The sequence below is a fragment of the Cygnus olor genome, chromosome 16 (genome assembly GCF_009769625.2).
Source record: "Cygnus olor isolate bCygOlo1 chromosome 16, bCygOlo1.pri.v2, whole genome shotgun sequence".
In the NCBI taxonomy this organism is placed as follows: Eukaryota; Metazoa; Chordata; class Aves; order Anseriformes; family Anatidae; genus Cygnus; species Cygnus olor.
Genome location: NC_049184.1, coordinates 4,795,408 through 4,812,171, shown reverse-complemented (window position 1 = coordinate 4,812,171; position 16,764 = coordinate 4,795,408). Strand labels below are relative to the sequence as shown.

Genomic DNA, 16,764 nt, shown 5'->3' with positions numbered 1-16,764 from the left:
TAGGATATACAAAGCTAATTATAAATTCTCTGTTGCTTAATCCCTTGCAGTTTGCTAATGCAGCGTTGAAATCTCTTTGGCCACACTTGTTTAAATTATTCATTAGACACAGCAACAGTTGTGAACTGTAATTTAAATTGGCATCTCATGAATATTCAATTAATACAATAAACACTGGAATGTTTTACTGCACACTGCTCGATAGTTTGTGCTCGAGCCTGTGTTTACACATTTTTATTTACTCTTTTTGAAGGTGTTACCTATTTATGTCACTGATTACAATGAGAATTAAAAAGTCCCACTCATAAATATTTGTGTCGTTGCCTTAAGAGAGACAATGCAATTAGGCAAAACTTGCCTAGTGATAATTAATACTGGGTGGCTATTCTTTCCCTCCTGTTTGCCTCCGAGCATGCAGTGTGCCCTGAGGTGGCACCCATGGGTGCCCTGCGCGATGCTCCGCTGCACAAGAGGTGGAAGTGGGGAGGCAGAGCTGTAAATATTTACTCCCCCATCTTGAGTCTTGCCAAAAGACTGGCCCAAATTAGGAAATAAAACGCAGCTGGAAGTAAGCTCCCTGGGTGCGGTAGCCTGATGGCACTCTTGTCTTTTGATGGGGCGTTTTTAGCAGCAGCGCTCAAAAAATAATTATCAAGTGGCTGTATAATTCAGTGTGGTTTTCTATTTTAAGACTGAACTTTTTCATTTCAAAGCACAGTCCTGCTCTGAGCAGAGACTGTAAGAGTGGCATCGCGGGATGCTGCATCTGCGGCTTTTCAGCGGCACCACATAACGTCGGCTTAGTTTGTAAGTTAAAACATTTCCCCCCCAGCTGCCACTCCTGCCAACAAGGGTGGGTGACACGAGAGCCAAGGGAGCAGAGATGCAGTAGCAGCAATTCGGCATTGCACGGGGCTGCCGAGTATTTTCTTGGGCAAATCCTTAGATTTGAATGCACTGGAGCGCTGTGGGATGCTCTGCCAGGCAGAAGGAGATTCGCACCTCCTCGGCACTGCAGGGACAAAGATCACCATGAGCCACGCTGGTCAATAGGAGAGCAGCTTCTGCAGCCAGGTCTAGGGAGCTTTGCTTCCAGGAAAAAAACAGCCAGGACATTCTCACGTACACAGCAAAGTTGGTCTGTTTGCTTCATTACACAGTTATGACTGCACCAAGGCATTCGAATGGCCTTAGGGTCACTTGAAGGTTTTTATACCCAGTGTCAAGGACAGCAACTTCCATATGTGCTTCTGCCCATGACAAGCTATCCACATTTTCATACCCCTGAAAGGCATTCACAGGTACTGCCGGCAGACGCCTGCAAGTTTTTTCTACCTGCTGTGACTTTCTTCCACTGTCAGACACGGTGGACTCATGCCAACAACCCACGGCTTCGCTGGCAATACCCTGCCAAAATCTAACACCCACAATTGTTCAGACCCTGGTAAGAAATTTCAGGCATTAACATATTTTTGTACTTGCTGCTTTTTTTAAAGTATGGTTTCATCATGGGACCCAACATTCAGCACAGCATTTGCTTGTCGGGATCTGAATTTGACTCCCCAGGAGAAGATTATTCTCTCCTCTATTCCCCTCTGTGCATGGGAGGAACCACGATCTCCTCTATCAACTTTACACTCCTTTTTTTTTTTTTTTTTTTAAATATTCCTCTAAGACAAAAAGCTGGCCTGGCATCTCTTAATAGTGGCTTGGTTGCTGGCAGCTCCTCTGTTTGTTTCCAACCTTGATTTCCAGTGACAGAGAGCACGCGACTGTCACGCTCTTCTGTAGCGGTGCCTCCTGCTGCAGATCAGCCGCCTGCGAGTCAGCGGAGGGCCGTGCACCCGCTGCACTTCCCCACAAATTAGTAAGCGATACCCTGGCTTGAATTGCAAGGGGCTTTCAAGAATAATCAGTGTATTTCTGCTGGTGTTTCTTCAAGCTGTTTCTCATGTACTGCAGCTGGCATCTTGTTTCAACCTTGCGGTAGAACAGAGGAAATCATGACACTTTGTACTGCTAATGCCTTTCTTTCTTGATCCATGAATAATTTTCTCTGCCCCTGCAGCAGCTCTCCCGGAATACCAAAAGCCAGGCAGCCTCCTGTAACCACGCGGCTCAGCTCTGACGTGAGCCTCGGAGCTGCAGCGCTCCGTGATGTCAGTGCCTGACTCAGCCCCGCTCCCCCTTCTGCTCCCAGACCTGGGCTTCGGGTCCCCAAGGAAGGGCTGAGCTCCTGCAGGCTCTGCCGCAACTCCCCCAGCCCTGCATTTTCCATTCACACAGACTGGAAACTGCTCCTGGCTCCGTTCAGCTCGCAGCTTCTTCTTCCCGACCCCAAATGAGACAGATCCCCTTTTGCTCCCACGGGACCTCACAGCCTCACAGACAATACAAACATTTTCTTTCCAGGTTCTTGCTCAAGGCCCCAGGATCGATGCAGAGTTCAAGCTGTCCCTTATCCCCTCCACAGCTGCACATGACCGGACCTTCTCACACCGGCGATGCTATCTGCCAGGGGGTCCTGGTACCTCCCCGAACTCCTTGACATCCCTTACCCCTTATCCAAGGGCAGGACATGCGCTGGCTGCATTCGTGTCCCCAGAGGATGCTCCCTGCCTGTGAACGCGGTTCCCCTACGCAGCTAACCCGCCCGCCCTGGGCAGAGCTGCAGCACTGCGCAGCCCGGCACTGCCCATGGCAGGACCACGCTCCCCGCTTCAGCTGCTCCTTGCCCTGTCCATGGCTTGTGGCTCTTCGGTGTGTTGCAAACAGACAGAACATGAAGTAGTTTATTAACCTTCACTTGCTACATGCAACTGATCCTCTCGGCTGAATAGCTGGAAAAATCAACATCTGTGCAAATGCAGGCACCTAAAATGTGGACTAGTGCATCGGAGCTGGGTGTCCAGCTCTCCCCAAATCCCCGCGGAGACACGTGCTCCATCCCACAGCAATATTTCAGGCAGGTCCAATGGGTTACACTCCAGAAGAGCCTCTGCCTCTCCACTGCCACAGAAAGCTGGGTGACTAATTCAGGCTGGGCGAGTGACTCCCACCCCATCTCTCACTCCACAAGGCTGGCTTATTACTGTTGGCATTTTCCAGATTTGCAATGTTTTTAACAAAATGGCCAGGCTCATTGCTTAGCGGTTTTTCTGTTCATGACTCAACCTGACACTGCCCAGCACCTGGCAACCTTATTCTTGGCTTCAGATGCAAAACCTGGTATTTCTTTGTATTTGTTTATTTTTTCCCCTATGGACTCTGTAAGCTACTATCTCTTAAGAACTTTTCAAAACTCCCTTGTCAGACCCTCCAGCACTGTCTATACTCAGTGCCTCTAGCCCCATCTCCATCACGGCAGTGGATTTCTCCTTTCTGTCTGCATGTTTTTGGTCTTTTGGGCTTTGAAGCCACCTAAATGTCCATTTGCAGTGTGGCCAGGTGCCCTCAGTTTTCCCCACGGAGTGCTATTCAGGTGTTGCTGTATCAGCCCTGAGCTGGCAGGCACAGGTCCTCTGGAAGCGCCCCTGAGCCATGCTCCCAGCTGAGGCTTTGGGCCATAAAGCTGAGCTTTGTGCACAGAAGCTTGTTACAACCCCATAAACAAGACGCCGCTCACGTCTCGTGTGCTTAGCGGCGCTGTTGGCTGCCCTATTTCCACACTGAATTTTGCAGAAATCTGCTACGCTCATGTTAAATACTTGTATTTCTATCCAGTGATCAACACAGGGAAGAAGCGAGCTAGAAAAAGGTTTCTTGGAGGAAATATTAAGCCCAACCTTCCTTGAGCTAAGGCTGTTTTCCATAACTTTGGCTCTCAGCTCTTGGTAAGACTGACACGTCTTTGTGAGAGTGAGACTCGAGCTCATGAAGTCTGGTTGCAATATGTATTGATTTTAATGATCCATGTTTTTTAAATTACAGCAGATTATGTACTACAAAGGAACCATCTTGCTACAGCAATAATTGTAGTTATTCGTCTGATTTTTCCCTGGTGAACTTTAAATGTAAGCTATAGCCGAAGCCCAGTTACCACTATTCGTGGGGTACGTGGCATCCGAGTGTGCCAAGCGATTGACTGGGCGTTAAAGCACTGCTGGCTGCTTCCTCACACCTATTCATTGTGACCGTATGGCCAGCTTCCTGCGCAACACAAACACTGCAAAAACAGGGATACAGCGGAGTGGGATTTAAAATTTTCTTGAGGGCTCCGCTCCCGAATCCCCCCAGGCAAGGAGCCGGCTCAGCTCCCACGCACACACCTCCAAGGGCAGCGGATGGGCTTCAGCATCACCCAGCGGGCACGAGAGCAAAAAACAGGCTGCAATAACTAAGCCCTTTGCCCGTTTATGGGCCAGAGTAAAAATCAATGTTAGATTCGTGGGCGCTTCCACTCGCAGAGAAGCACTGTGCTTCCCGGCAAGTGACTCAAACAACTCGGCGTGGCCGAGCTGCCGCAGACCGAACCCAATCCGCTGTGCTGTGCCTGGCTTTGCTGCTTCACTGAGAAAGTACAGGGAAAGGGGAGGAGACGAGCTCTCACTGGGGAGAATTCCAGCCCCAGTCACCCATCACGGATCATGAAACCTATGTTTTCAAAAGAGGCTCAACTTAGTCCTGGATTTTCAACCCGAAGCACAAAGTCAAAAGGCAGGGTTTACATGGACACGTTTTTCTGTGCAAACCTGAGGACACGACCGCACAACAGCAGCGTGTACAGACACGGAGACACAAACCATTCCTTGCGGGATGTGGCTTGGAAGTGTACATCTGTGTGATCCTAGCAGATCTAGGCTTTTTCTCCTCTTAAATTCTGTGGAAATTCACAGCAGGGAAGTCGTGTTAGGTCACATCTCATCTCTGGGACTGTGAGAAGCTGGAGAAAAATTACTTTTAAAAATTCCCCGTGCTAGACCTTGTGCTACTCCACAGGACAGCCCCTTCCGCAGCCAGCCTGGCAGAGCTGGTCCTTACCACAAAACAAATAATCACCAGGTTAGCAGAGGAAATGTTTACTGAGCCACACTGCTTAGCCACACATGCACACATCCTATAAATCAGCAGAGATATTGCTCTTCCACTTGGCATTAACACAACACCCGCATCAGGGCATAATGCTCCGTGCTGAACTTTGGCTTCCGTCCCTTCAGGAATTGGATTTCTGCCTTGTAAAGCAGCATGGCACAGCCGCAGATGCTGGGTTATAAAAGAAGGAAGTTACAAAGCGGCCGTGCCCTGCGTGGGACTGGGATATCTGTAACCCACCTTGCAAATTCCCTGGCGTGATCTGTCTGGGTCCCAGTACAGCCAGTACTCCACCAGTTCAGTCATTTGGGAAGGATGAAAGAAATGTTTTCTTCCTGCCTGGGCCTCCACTGCTTGGTTTTCATCTTTAGGGCAAATCTTCAGAGCTGCTGCAGAGCATCTCCTGCTGCAGGGTGTCACGGGGGGGTGAAGCTCTGCTGCACAGTGGGCAACCAACGACCCCCAGGAGGACAAGGCAGAGCATCCTTTCTCTGTTCCAAATACATCCGATTCTGGGTCACCCCCCAGCTTTGTCCCGCACTGCTTACATCCCGCATCATAAATAACACAGCACGAACACAGCACCCAGGGCCACAGCAGAACCATGAGAGACACCCCCAAATCTCGGTGTGTGAGGGTCTGTAAGCGCTGCTCTTTCAAATGTTAGGCAGAAAACAACAACATAAAGAGTTGGGCAAAACATGCTCCTCCTCCAGAGAAAATGTTTCTGACCAGGGCAGCCATTCCCTGACTGGCCCCGCTCTTCCTATTCCATCTGCTTGCTGGAACACCTAATTCACCCCAAATCCACCCGCCTTTGCCTCTCACCACAAGCAGGAACCACCCTCCCAGCTTGCCAGCCACCCCAAGAGCTCCCCAAGCACCGCAACACCCAAGGTGGTCACCAGCTTCCTCGTGCAGCTTACAGGACATCTCGATCTGTAATGAGAAATGCCCACTGCAGGACAGGTAAGTGAGAAGTATAACGCTGGCAATTTCTACAGATGTTGAGGAATTGCAGCAATACACCTCTTCTTCCCTCACACGGCCGGTCAGAGAGACCAAACAATTTCCATGGTGTAAAAGGACGGTTCGTAATGGGATTCTGCAGAGCTGAGAGACAAATATAACAGCCAGGCAGAGCATTAAGGAATGCTTTCCAGCCGGCGGAGCCAAAGTGAAACACTTGGACATATAACATTACCAACTGGCTCACTGCCATGCATCAGATGCAGAAACATTTTTCTCTTTCCGTGACAAGCTGCATCTGTAGCAATCATTATAATTTCTCTTGACATTGCATCCCACACCTCTTCACAGAGGCAGGACTCAAGCAGCATTCTTCATTTAAATGGTAACTTTGATTTTCCCTGGGCTGTGGGGATGGGAAGCGTTTCAGCCTGTACCAGTGAGGCAGAGGGGAGGACTGCTGGGAGCTGTGCTCTTTGGAGGTTCAACCCTTTTGGTCTTCTGGGGGCTGTGAATTTGGCAGCTGGACCCACCCAGCTTCATAGCCACCCAACGGCCAAGATTTGGGGTGAAGAAAGGGAAATCTGGCTGAAGATTCCCTTCCATGTTCTTGCTCGTTCTCCGCCATCATTCACACTGACAGCAAACCCCACCGAGTCCACAGGCAGGAGAAAACTCCTATAAAAAGGCTAGGATTGCCATTTATATTTACCAGCTGAGGAAATCTTACGTAGCAATTAGAAACCCTCTCTCCCTTCACTCGCAGTGCTCAGCCGCGTGGCTGGTGGAGCTCTTTGATCTCCTCGTTGCACAACAAAGCCTGCTCCAGCCTATTATTTTTATTGTAAGCACTTTCTGTTATTTGCCTCTAAAAATGGCTCCCATTTAAATAATAAAAAAGACGTACTTGATGTGCACACACCTACAGCAGTGAATAGTCATCATAACCTCTATGGCTGAAACAAAAGCTGTGGAAATTTCCATCCTTCTGTGCTCTCCTGCCCCGGGCATGTGCTCGTGGCAGCCGAGCTGCAGCCTCCTAACCCAGCCATGACAGGGCCACTTGGGTATGAAACCTCTGGAAAGGCAACTGAAAGCAAGCCACGTAGCACAGCATGCATTTGGGTTGGGAAAATGCCTAAAAGTTGCACGGGACCCCCCCCTTTTCTGTGGGGAAAATCTGGGGCAATGAGTAATTGCTGGAGCAGGCTAATGCGACCTGGTAGCACGCAAAGAGGAGACGAATGACAGCTAGGAGATAAATATGATTGATTGAGGGGATAGGGGCAATTAAAAATGGGCTGCAACATTGATCAAAATGTGCAAGATGGATGGCAAAGAGTTGCCAAACGTGCTAATTTGCGGGGATAACTGGCAACACAGGTTCTCCTGCAGCCAAGGTGCTGCTGGTTGAAACTGGCACAAATTATTCTTTATTTTCAGCTGCACGATGCACTTCAAAATGACTTTATGTTGCGTTGTGAGGCGGGGTGTAGGTGCATATGGGAGCATGACAAGCTTGCAGCGCAGCAGAGGACATGCCACGCAGTAAAATCATCTCGTGCCTTTCAGAGGCTCTTCTGCACGGCGCAGACCCACGGCCATCGCCTCTCCTCACTGTTCCCATGGAAATGATTGCACGTGGCCAAGCAGGGAGCACGGCACAACACGATGAGAACAAGGGGAATGCATGATGCAAGCACCCAGTGGGATGGAGCAAGATGTGCCTCTTTGGCCAAGCCAGCAGCTCTGTATTAGACCAGCACTGCCAGCCTGGACAAGTGGCAGTAAAAGCCCAGCTTCGTTTTGCACCCCCGCAGCCGCGGAAGTGCCGTGGGCAGGAACAGGACGTGGGACGAGGCACGCAGAAACGTGCTTTGGGGATTATGGCTGCCTGGAAAATACCTTCCTGTGCGCGACCCAGCCAACAAGAAGTCTTCAGATAGTATGTGCCACCGGCTCACATGCAAAAATTAGTGCAACTAAACGAGTGTGACCAAATTAACCGTAACCAAACACGGGGCTTGGTTAGCAGAGAGTCCCCAGAAACACATTACTCTGATTTTACTTATTGTTCCCAAAGGGGTTAGGGCCTCTGAGGTACAAACAGGACCTCAGACCTTTGCACCAAGGAAGACCAATCTTTAAGCAGAGATAGTCTGAAATGATTCATCTCAGTCTGCAATTAAAGGCGAGAACATTTGCAATGTCCCAAATAAGTTCGCATGGGCAAAGGTAATTCTGACATTTACTGCTAGTTGACTGTTCAACCTTTGTATTTTTTCTAACATTATTAGTTTTTAAATCATCCCCTACTCTTTTATAAATGGGTGTAGGAAGGAAGGAGATGGCAGGGACAGGGAAGGAGATGGCAGAGCCAGTCTCCCATGTACACCAGAGCCCAGGGGGCTGGGGAAGCTCATGTAGGCATCAGCTCCCAGCTACTGGGGCCAAAATGACAAATGGGGAACTGGAAACACTCAGGCACTCTTTCCCCAGAACCACACCCCAGACTCCAAAGAAACCCTCATCTGAACATCTCGGTCCTTTGACAAAGCACGGAGGTGTCCTGGTCTCATTGCAGGACTTTCTGACATGGGTAAAATGCATTTTTAACCTCACAGAGAAAAACTGTTGAAGTGGGGTTGTTTGCTAAAAAGAAGAAAAAAATCTCATGCCAGAGAGGTAGACAAGCCAGATCTAAAGGGTTAAAACCAGGCTAAGTAACAGGCACCCATCTGTATGTCTGTTATACAGAGATGAACACGGTTTAAGATCAGAATCTGTTCTTAAAAAAAGGTCCATCCCATACCTTCAACATATTTACTCTGAATACTTCCAGTTACTCGATATTGTTCTGAAACCCCCCTTCATGCTGTATTCATCTTATCTGCTACTGTAACTCACAGATTTTATTTTCCACTATATTTTTAATTTATATCATGTTTTATTTATACTACTGTCTTTTTTGAAGCCCCAAATTTCAAAACTGACATGAGCATTGCACACGCAAAGTAGGCTTCTTATTATCAACATGGCACAGAAGACAAAAAATGACAGGAATAAATCTTGGATTTTATGTCGGCAAGACGTTCTGCAAAGTAAGTGACATTTCTCAGCAATACAAATTGTACATTAAAAGATAATTTTCAGAACATGATACTAGCTATGGAGTGCAGCACCATTACGCAAAGTAATATTGAAGATGCGCTTTAGCAAATGCTGTTTTCATGTTGTACTAGTTTGGCATCAAGATTGCAGCAGGTCTTGTGAGTAGATTTAGGAGTGATTAAGTTTACTGTGCACAAAAGCCAGTTATTTGGCAAACTGTCGGCGCGGTGTAATTGATATTTTAATTACACTACTAATACACACATGCTGTTCACAACGAGCCTCCTCACTGGTGTTGCACAAACTGCTTATTTACAGCGCCGGTGATTGTTCCCAAGAAGTTTGGGTTTAAAATTGGTAAAATTTTAAATCTCTCTAAAAGCAAAGCAACTTGTTCTGCACCGCTCGCCAGCAGGAGCGTGCAGTGTGGGGCAAGCAGGAGGGCCACCTCACCTGGCACGTGCCTGGGGACAGTGCCCGGTGACAGACACGGTGCCTTTAGGGCTGATGGGGCGACTCTCACCTAGCAGGACTGCTCATCACCAAGGCACTGCCCAGCTCAGGGAGAGGAGAGGCAAGGCGAGGGGGATTTATTTCTACAGAGTGGTTAAAAGGTGCGGCTCAGCCTGACCCCCACGTGGTGCAGAGACCCTGCTGGATTGCAGGTAGTAGTTACACCACATCAGGATCGGACCTGCTGTGGTTTTGGCAAGCGATGAGCAAGAGTGGGCTTACAGAACAAAAACCAAAGGGAGAAGAGACACCTCTGCAGCCAGACACACACCAGCTTCCACCGTGCCAGCCCCTTCCAGCACGGTGCGATGCGGTGCCGTAGGCAGGGACACTTTAACACTTCCCTAGGAAGTTCTTCAAGGTAGGTGCATCTCCTCCTGCAGGTTTTATACCCTGCGGCTCTGGCCGCAGGATTGTGTAATTTTCGTTGTTATTATAACAGCATGCAGCAGTAAGAACAGTAATAGCGGTGCAGTAAGAGCAAAGGTAACATATAGGTGAGTACCTGGAAAATCTCCTAAGGGTGACACCTACCAACAGATGCTGTCATCCCACGCAACTCATCCCTCGTGAATATGCCAGGTGGAGTTTGTCCCAGCATGGCACGATGCCCTGGGCAAGAATCTAGCACCGGCAGAAGCTCTGAAGATCAGGATGACCTTTGCTATCTCTGTCTCCTATGATCCCAGGAAGCACCAAGCACTTAGTACATATGGCAGGTCTCAGAGATTTCTTCATACAGAGATACTGAAGGGGACCTAGGGCTGAGATGTGCCGACCCTTCAGCCATCCATAAAAGTTGGAGGCTGCAATCAAACCTCTTTTCTCAGCGGACCTGAGTGGCTGGGATGAGACTGCCTGCAGAGAAAACCCATTTTATAAAGCACCAAGGAGCAGATAGGCAAAGACATGAAGAGGAACAGTGTCCTCCTCCCCAGGCTGCCTTCTGGACAACCCCCTCTTGAAACCCTGCTGGGCACCTCTCTGCAAGCACAAAGGTGCTGGTGGCAGCAGTGCCAGTGCCCCATCCCGCCTGCTCCCCAGCCCGCAGTGCTGGCCAGAGGAGGGGTATGCTGAAGTGAAGGGGACTTCACGGCACAAGACAAAAATAGGATTTTGAATCATCAGAAAAAGCAGCTTGGCGTATTGCAAAGGGGATTCACGTGTTAAGTGTCCTTGTTCTGTGGGGGGCTGACCAGAGCCGGGGGGTCGGACCAGTGGTTGAGGGGAGCTGGGGATGTGTCTGCCCCCGGAGCAAGCACCGGGGGACGCTGGGGCACCTCTGCCCCGCGGGATGCCTGGCAACCTGAGCACAGCTGGGAGCAGCCGCATTTGTGCTCCCTGCGAGCACCGGGAGCTCAGCTGCGGCTGCTCAAACTTCAGAAAGTAACTATTGGTCTGTGCCCCTTCCTCGGAGAAGGCCTGCTTTTAAGCACACCCAAACCCGATTTACTCTGTGGCTGGGCATCTTTTCTGCCAGGCTCCAACCCGGCTCGGGGTGTGAGGCACGGAGGGAAGGGGGCTTTCGAAAGAAAATGCCACCGGGTCCTTCGAGCCAGCAGCAAGCGTGGGTGTTGCTAAATTAAGCTCGCAAGTAGGTGGGGCGAACGCCTTAAACGAGTTCGCGAAGGTAAAATAACGTTCATTAAAAATAGAAAAACAACTGAAAAAATATCCTTTGTATTCAACTTCGCACTCGTACATCATAATGTTCCAGTAAAAGCCCATTTTCCCTTGAGATAATAAAAGAATTGAATTTTTCCTTATCGGTCATCTATTTTTCTAGCTAAAGCTATTACTCCCTCTCTGCGGTTGCCAGGCAACAAGAAATATTAATAGCAGCTTTTATTAGCTTAGCTTTAGCAGTGGAGTACCAGAATGAGAAAATGGAAAACATAAATGTGTTACATAAATCTTTCAACCTTTCAGGGTTTGTGTTAGTCTCTGTTTTCATAATGATTTATTGAAGTGATGGTTCATTTATGAGAAAAAGGAGTGTGAAATAAGAAAACGGAACATTACCCTGAAGGACTGTTTGAAAATAAATAATTATAGGAGGTGAAGAAAAGCTGTTTAAAACCATTTTTCTGAGTTTTATAAAATTTAAAAAGACATATTTCTTTCATTTATTGCCTCTGAGAAAAACACTAGCAGGGAATTGCAAACAGGGCTCTGTTTAATACAAAGAACCTTTCACATACGGTTGCTTTGTTACTATTTTCCACCAAGGGCTCGTGTTTGGGAGTTTAGTTTTTAAACCGCGAGCCATTAATAAGCAGAAAGCCAAATTAGTCAAAACCTAAAGCACACAACACAGAACTGCCAGTGCGAAGTTAGGCAGGGCTGGAGCTCGGGGGATGCCGGTAACTTGCTGCTGCCGGCCGGCGTGCATCGCCTGGCGCTGCTGCATGCACGCTGCGCCGGAACATGGCTTATTCCTCGGGACTTACTTCCCCAGGCAGTGATTTAAGGTTATTGAAATATTTACGTATCAGAAGTATTTACCCACAGCATGTAAGCTGTATTGCCCACCAGAACAGTTGTAGCGCCTACAGAGCTACACTCCATGCAGCCACGTCCAGCACTGAGAGGCTTGGCCGCGATCCTGCAGCTGAGGGTCGGATCCTGCAGTACCCGGAGCACAGTGCTGGGATTCCCACTGCCCTCACCTGACCCAGATCGGGTTGGAAAGAAGTGCTGGTGACCCAGGAGGATGCTAGTCCCCAGGATGCCATCCCCACTGCCAGGGCACACATGCTGCAGCTCTGAGGAGGTGCTGCTTTTCGTTTCCTTTTCTCATGTGGGAGGCAGGCAGGAGTGTTACTGCTGAGATTTTTCTTGTTCACTTATCTATTTTTTTTCTTTCTGTTCTACAGAAAAGCCCCATGGTGCTAGAAAACAGCTATTCGGCTTGCAAAGCCAACCAACTAACTCTTCAGAAATTTGAGGGCTGTATTTGTCCTTGCTGCTATGACTCTTTCCCCCTTTACCCTCTCCTCTCTGGAGGGAACCCATGGGAAACAATAATTAAAGACACTAGTCCAGTGCATACATAAACAGGTTCCACAGCTAACCAGAAATTTGACATTTTTTACACCATGAACATGCTTTTCACCGCTGGGGATTTTGAATATTTTTCACATGATCTGGTTTTGCTCAAACTGAAATGAAAAAACTTCCAGGATGTTTCTGGAGTCTTTTTTTTTTCTTTCTCTCTTGAGCTGATGCATCAGCTTGCAGACAGCAAAAAAAGTCATTCCACTGAGGCCAAGGGAGGGTTTTGCTTTCCAACCCCTCCATCTCCCCTTCTCTTCCCAGTAAGGGGACAGCAAGCAACCAGTACGGTGGCACTTTTGGGTACAGTTTGCCTGCCTCCATCTCAGCGATGACCTGCACGGGCTGCTGGCCTCCTCTGGCAGAGCTGAAGAGCCCCGGAGGATGATTTTGGGTGGCTCATACACAGCTACCAGTGCTTCTCAAATAAAGCCAAGGAGATCTCTCAGTGTGAGAAACACCATGGAAGTGGAGATGCGCGGATAGCTGTCAGTCTCTCCAATCAAACTCTCGTACACATGACGAAGCCCATGTTCGCTCCTAACAGCTGCCAACTGGGATGTCCAAAATGATGCTTCCCCCATGCAAAACCACATGGCTGAGCCACATTTCACCCAGCCATGGCAGAGAAGGGCACAGCGCCCAGGACTGGGCACTGTCCCACCTGATGAGCAGAGACACCGCTATCTAATATTTATGGAAATATGTTCGCGCTGTGCTGGAGATTCCTGGGCTCTGACCTTGTTCGCCCTTTGCTTCTGTCAAATATGTTCTGCAAAATACCTTCTGAAATCTCATTTATTCACAACAGTTCCTTTGCCCAGCAGGCAGCCCGCCTCACTGGCTATCCCCAACATTGCATGGCGTTTTCCTGCTTTCACCCACATCCCCCCAGGTCCCCAGCAGAACCTGCCCCACTGAGGGCTCAACAGTTGCTTGTCCACACCATAAAGCTGAGAGGATGCTCACAGTGGGCAAAGCCATTTTCTTTCCAAGGAAAACACATCTTTTTCCCTCTTTTTTTTTCCTAAGTATTCCCATTACTCAATGAAAATCACCTCTCTCCTATTTCCTTTCCCTCCAGCCATTCCTCCTCTTTTCCCATATCAAAAAAGGAGAGGGCAGTAGAAAATAACCTGCTGTATTAAGAATTTTCCAACTGTTTATTGTGACCAACACAAATATGACACGCATCCCCCAAGTGATCCAGTCCTGCCTCCTCCCTGCTCCATTGGTCTTAACCTCACATCTTCGGCCATCTCTCTTTTTCACCCATCCCTTCTCCCCTCCACGTCCCTTCATCCTATCTTCAGTGTCTGAAAAGTTCCTGGACTTGTAAAAACTGATGGAAAATAGTAATAAGGAAATATAGTGACAGAAACAGTGGCCAAGGACCACATGATAGAAAGGTCGAGCTCGTCCATGGGGCAGAGCAGAGCAAAGCGTGCTCCATCCCCACTGTCCTTGCTCATGTTTTTTCAGCAGCCTGAGATTTTTCATGAGGATGCCTTAAAAAATCCCAAAGCTCTAGCTACTATTTTAGAGGACAAGTCTTACCATCTCTAAACATTTTACCTTGAATTGCTCATTGTTATTGTATTCCAACCAAAAGACAGGGCATCCAAGGCAAGAATCACAGAATCATTGAATCACTAAGGTTGGAATAGACCTCCAACATCATCTGGTCCAATCATCCCCCTACCACCAATGTCACCCACTAAACCCTGTACCTAAGCACGATGTCCAACCTTCCCTTGAACACCCCCAGCGACGGTGACTCCACCACCTCCCTGGGCAACCCGTCCCAATGCCTGACTGCTCGTTCTGAGAAGAAATGTCTCCTCATTTCCCACCTGAACCTCCCTTGGTGCAACTTGAGGCCATTCCCTCTAGTCCTATCACTGGTTACCTGTGAGAAGAGGCCGACCCCCAGCTCCCCACACCTTCCTTTCAGGTGGCTGCAGAGAGCAATGAGGTCTCCCCTGAGCCTCCTCTTCTCCAGACTAAACACCCCCCAGCTTCCTCAGCCGCTCCTCACAGGACTTGTGCTCCAGGTCCAATAGGTGTGTGCACAAAAAGCAGTACAAACTACAACACAGCATCTGTCCTGGACCAAAGGCAAAACCTCCATGTGCCTCCTCTGCAGCACTCCCAGCTGGGCTTCTCATCCCTGCCTGTGTCACAAAACATCCTCTTCTTTCTGGAAGTGCGAACAAACAAGCCCCTGTTTTGACCTGGAGTTTTCCTGCTGCAAACACCCACCTGAACGTGGTGAACTTTTGGGCAGGTTTGGAGCAGGTCATGTCCTGCAATGCCCAGCAGTGATGCTTGAGGCATCTTCATGAGGCCATCGCCAAGAGGGCTATGGCTCAGCAGGCATGCGGGCAGGAGGTATTTATGATATCGGTTTAAAAACCTGTTCTGTCTCTTGGATTTTAGATTTTCTTCACGTGCATGCCCCCATTAATGCCAATAGGAATTATGGAACTACACATGTGCTGTGGGATGGATCCTACGTTTTGGGGCTGTGTTGGAGTGACAGGGGCTCAATTTTGGGCAACCAAAACCAGAGCTGGTAATGAAGAAAAGGGCTAGAAGCTGTTTCTGCAGTTCAAATATGATGGCATGGAAAAAAGGCTTTTTTGGAAAGGTAAGGCAGGATTTAATTTTGACCTAAAACTGCAACACAGTTCACTCCCTGATCTACTTCCTTTGCTGCTGGGACCTTTGAAGACATATTATGGCTCCAGAGGTTTCCACTCAAAACTAAACACTTTCAATTTGCTATTGGCTGGAAAATTCAGGGTTCAGTGGATTTTTTATTTTAGTGGTAAGGGGCAAACAAATCTTAATCTCTCTATTCTATGTTTACAGCCCACTAAGTCCCCTTCTTATCTTCTCTGGTTCAGTCCTGATTTATCGTCACAATGCTGCATTTGTAAAACAGTACCATAAAATAAGAAAGAGAACATTTCCCAAGGACTACTCCAAAATAAATTATTTCAGACGTACGGAAGCTGCTTAATAAATCCCACTGTTCTTGTTTCTTTAGGTATTTTAGAAAGTGATTTATAAGTGCAATATCACCTCTCAAAAATGAGACGATCAACACAGGATAAAATTATCGTGTTATGAAAATAGGGGTCAGGAAAAGGGGCTGTGCTTTAAATTAAACTAGGGAAAAATATTTCATCTGAAATTGACTCTTTTTGTCTCAGAAATGAATGTTTTAATCACCTAAGAACCTAAAAGCTAACACAGAGACCTAAGTAATATTTAATTTCATAGATATATGCCCATGTTCAATATTGATGGGCAGAAGATGATATTTTTCTTAAACACACTAACCACGCAACTTGGAGACGCACCAAGACTTTAGAAAGCCTTGGGATTTTCCTAGACTAAGAGATAATATCCCACTTAAATATTTAAATATCACTACCTTTCAGACCATTATCTATTCAAGCAATCGACACCAAATGCTCTCTAGCTAGCACAGTTGCAGGCTTGCAGGCAATGCTAATAAGTAAAATTAACTCTGTTTGATATCGATGCCTTTCAACAGCACCCATGAAAATCAATGATCTAGAGAAACAACACAGAAAACTAACCATAGGGCTAAATGTGCTAAAGAGGAAAATATTATTAAACAGCTCCAGCATTAATTCAATACCAGTGTCAAAACCAAGTCACAACCTTTCCTCAGTGCTGCCTCTACAGAAAAGTCCTAAGGTCTAATTAGCTCCAAAGTTTCTTCCCAGAGCTGCCTTTACTTCACTATTCCCTTTTTATTTATTCCTATGGAAGCATCATTTGAAACTTTGCAAGGTATCACCTTACCATGGTGTGAGCCAAAAGGCAACTTGAGCTCGCAAGTGCAAGGAGGGATCTTGGTCTCCTTGAAATCAATAGGGAAGCTCTCCCTTCGTGGGGCAGGGGTGACAAGCAGGGGGCTCCTGCTGGCCATGTGGGGCTCGGTTCAGTGAGGACGTTACGAACCCAGAGGAAAACAACCCTCCCACCTGCTCTTGGGCAATTATCAGGGCTTAGGAAAACATCAAGTTGGAAACAAAATTGGCACCATGA

General features: G+C 47.9%; 1 protein-coding gene across 2 annotated transcripts in view; it reads right to left on the bottom strand.

Moving 5' to 3' along the window:
• The window catches only part of TOX2 (TOX high mobility group box family member 2), a 130,193-nt gene that overhangs the window by 36,556 nt on the left and 76,873 nt on the right, over nucleotides 1–16,764 (bottom strand). The gene's annotated exons all lie outside the window — the stretch shown is intronic.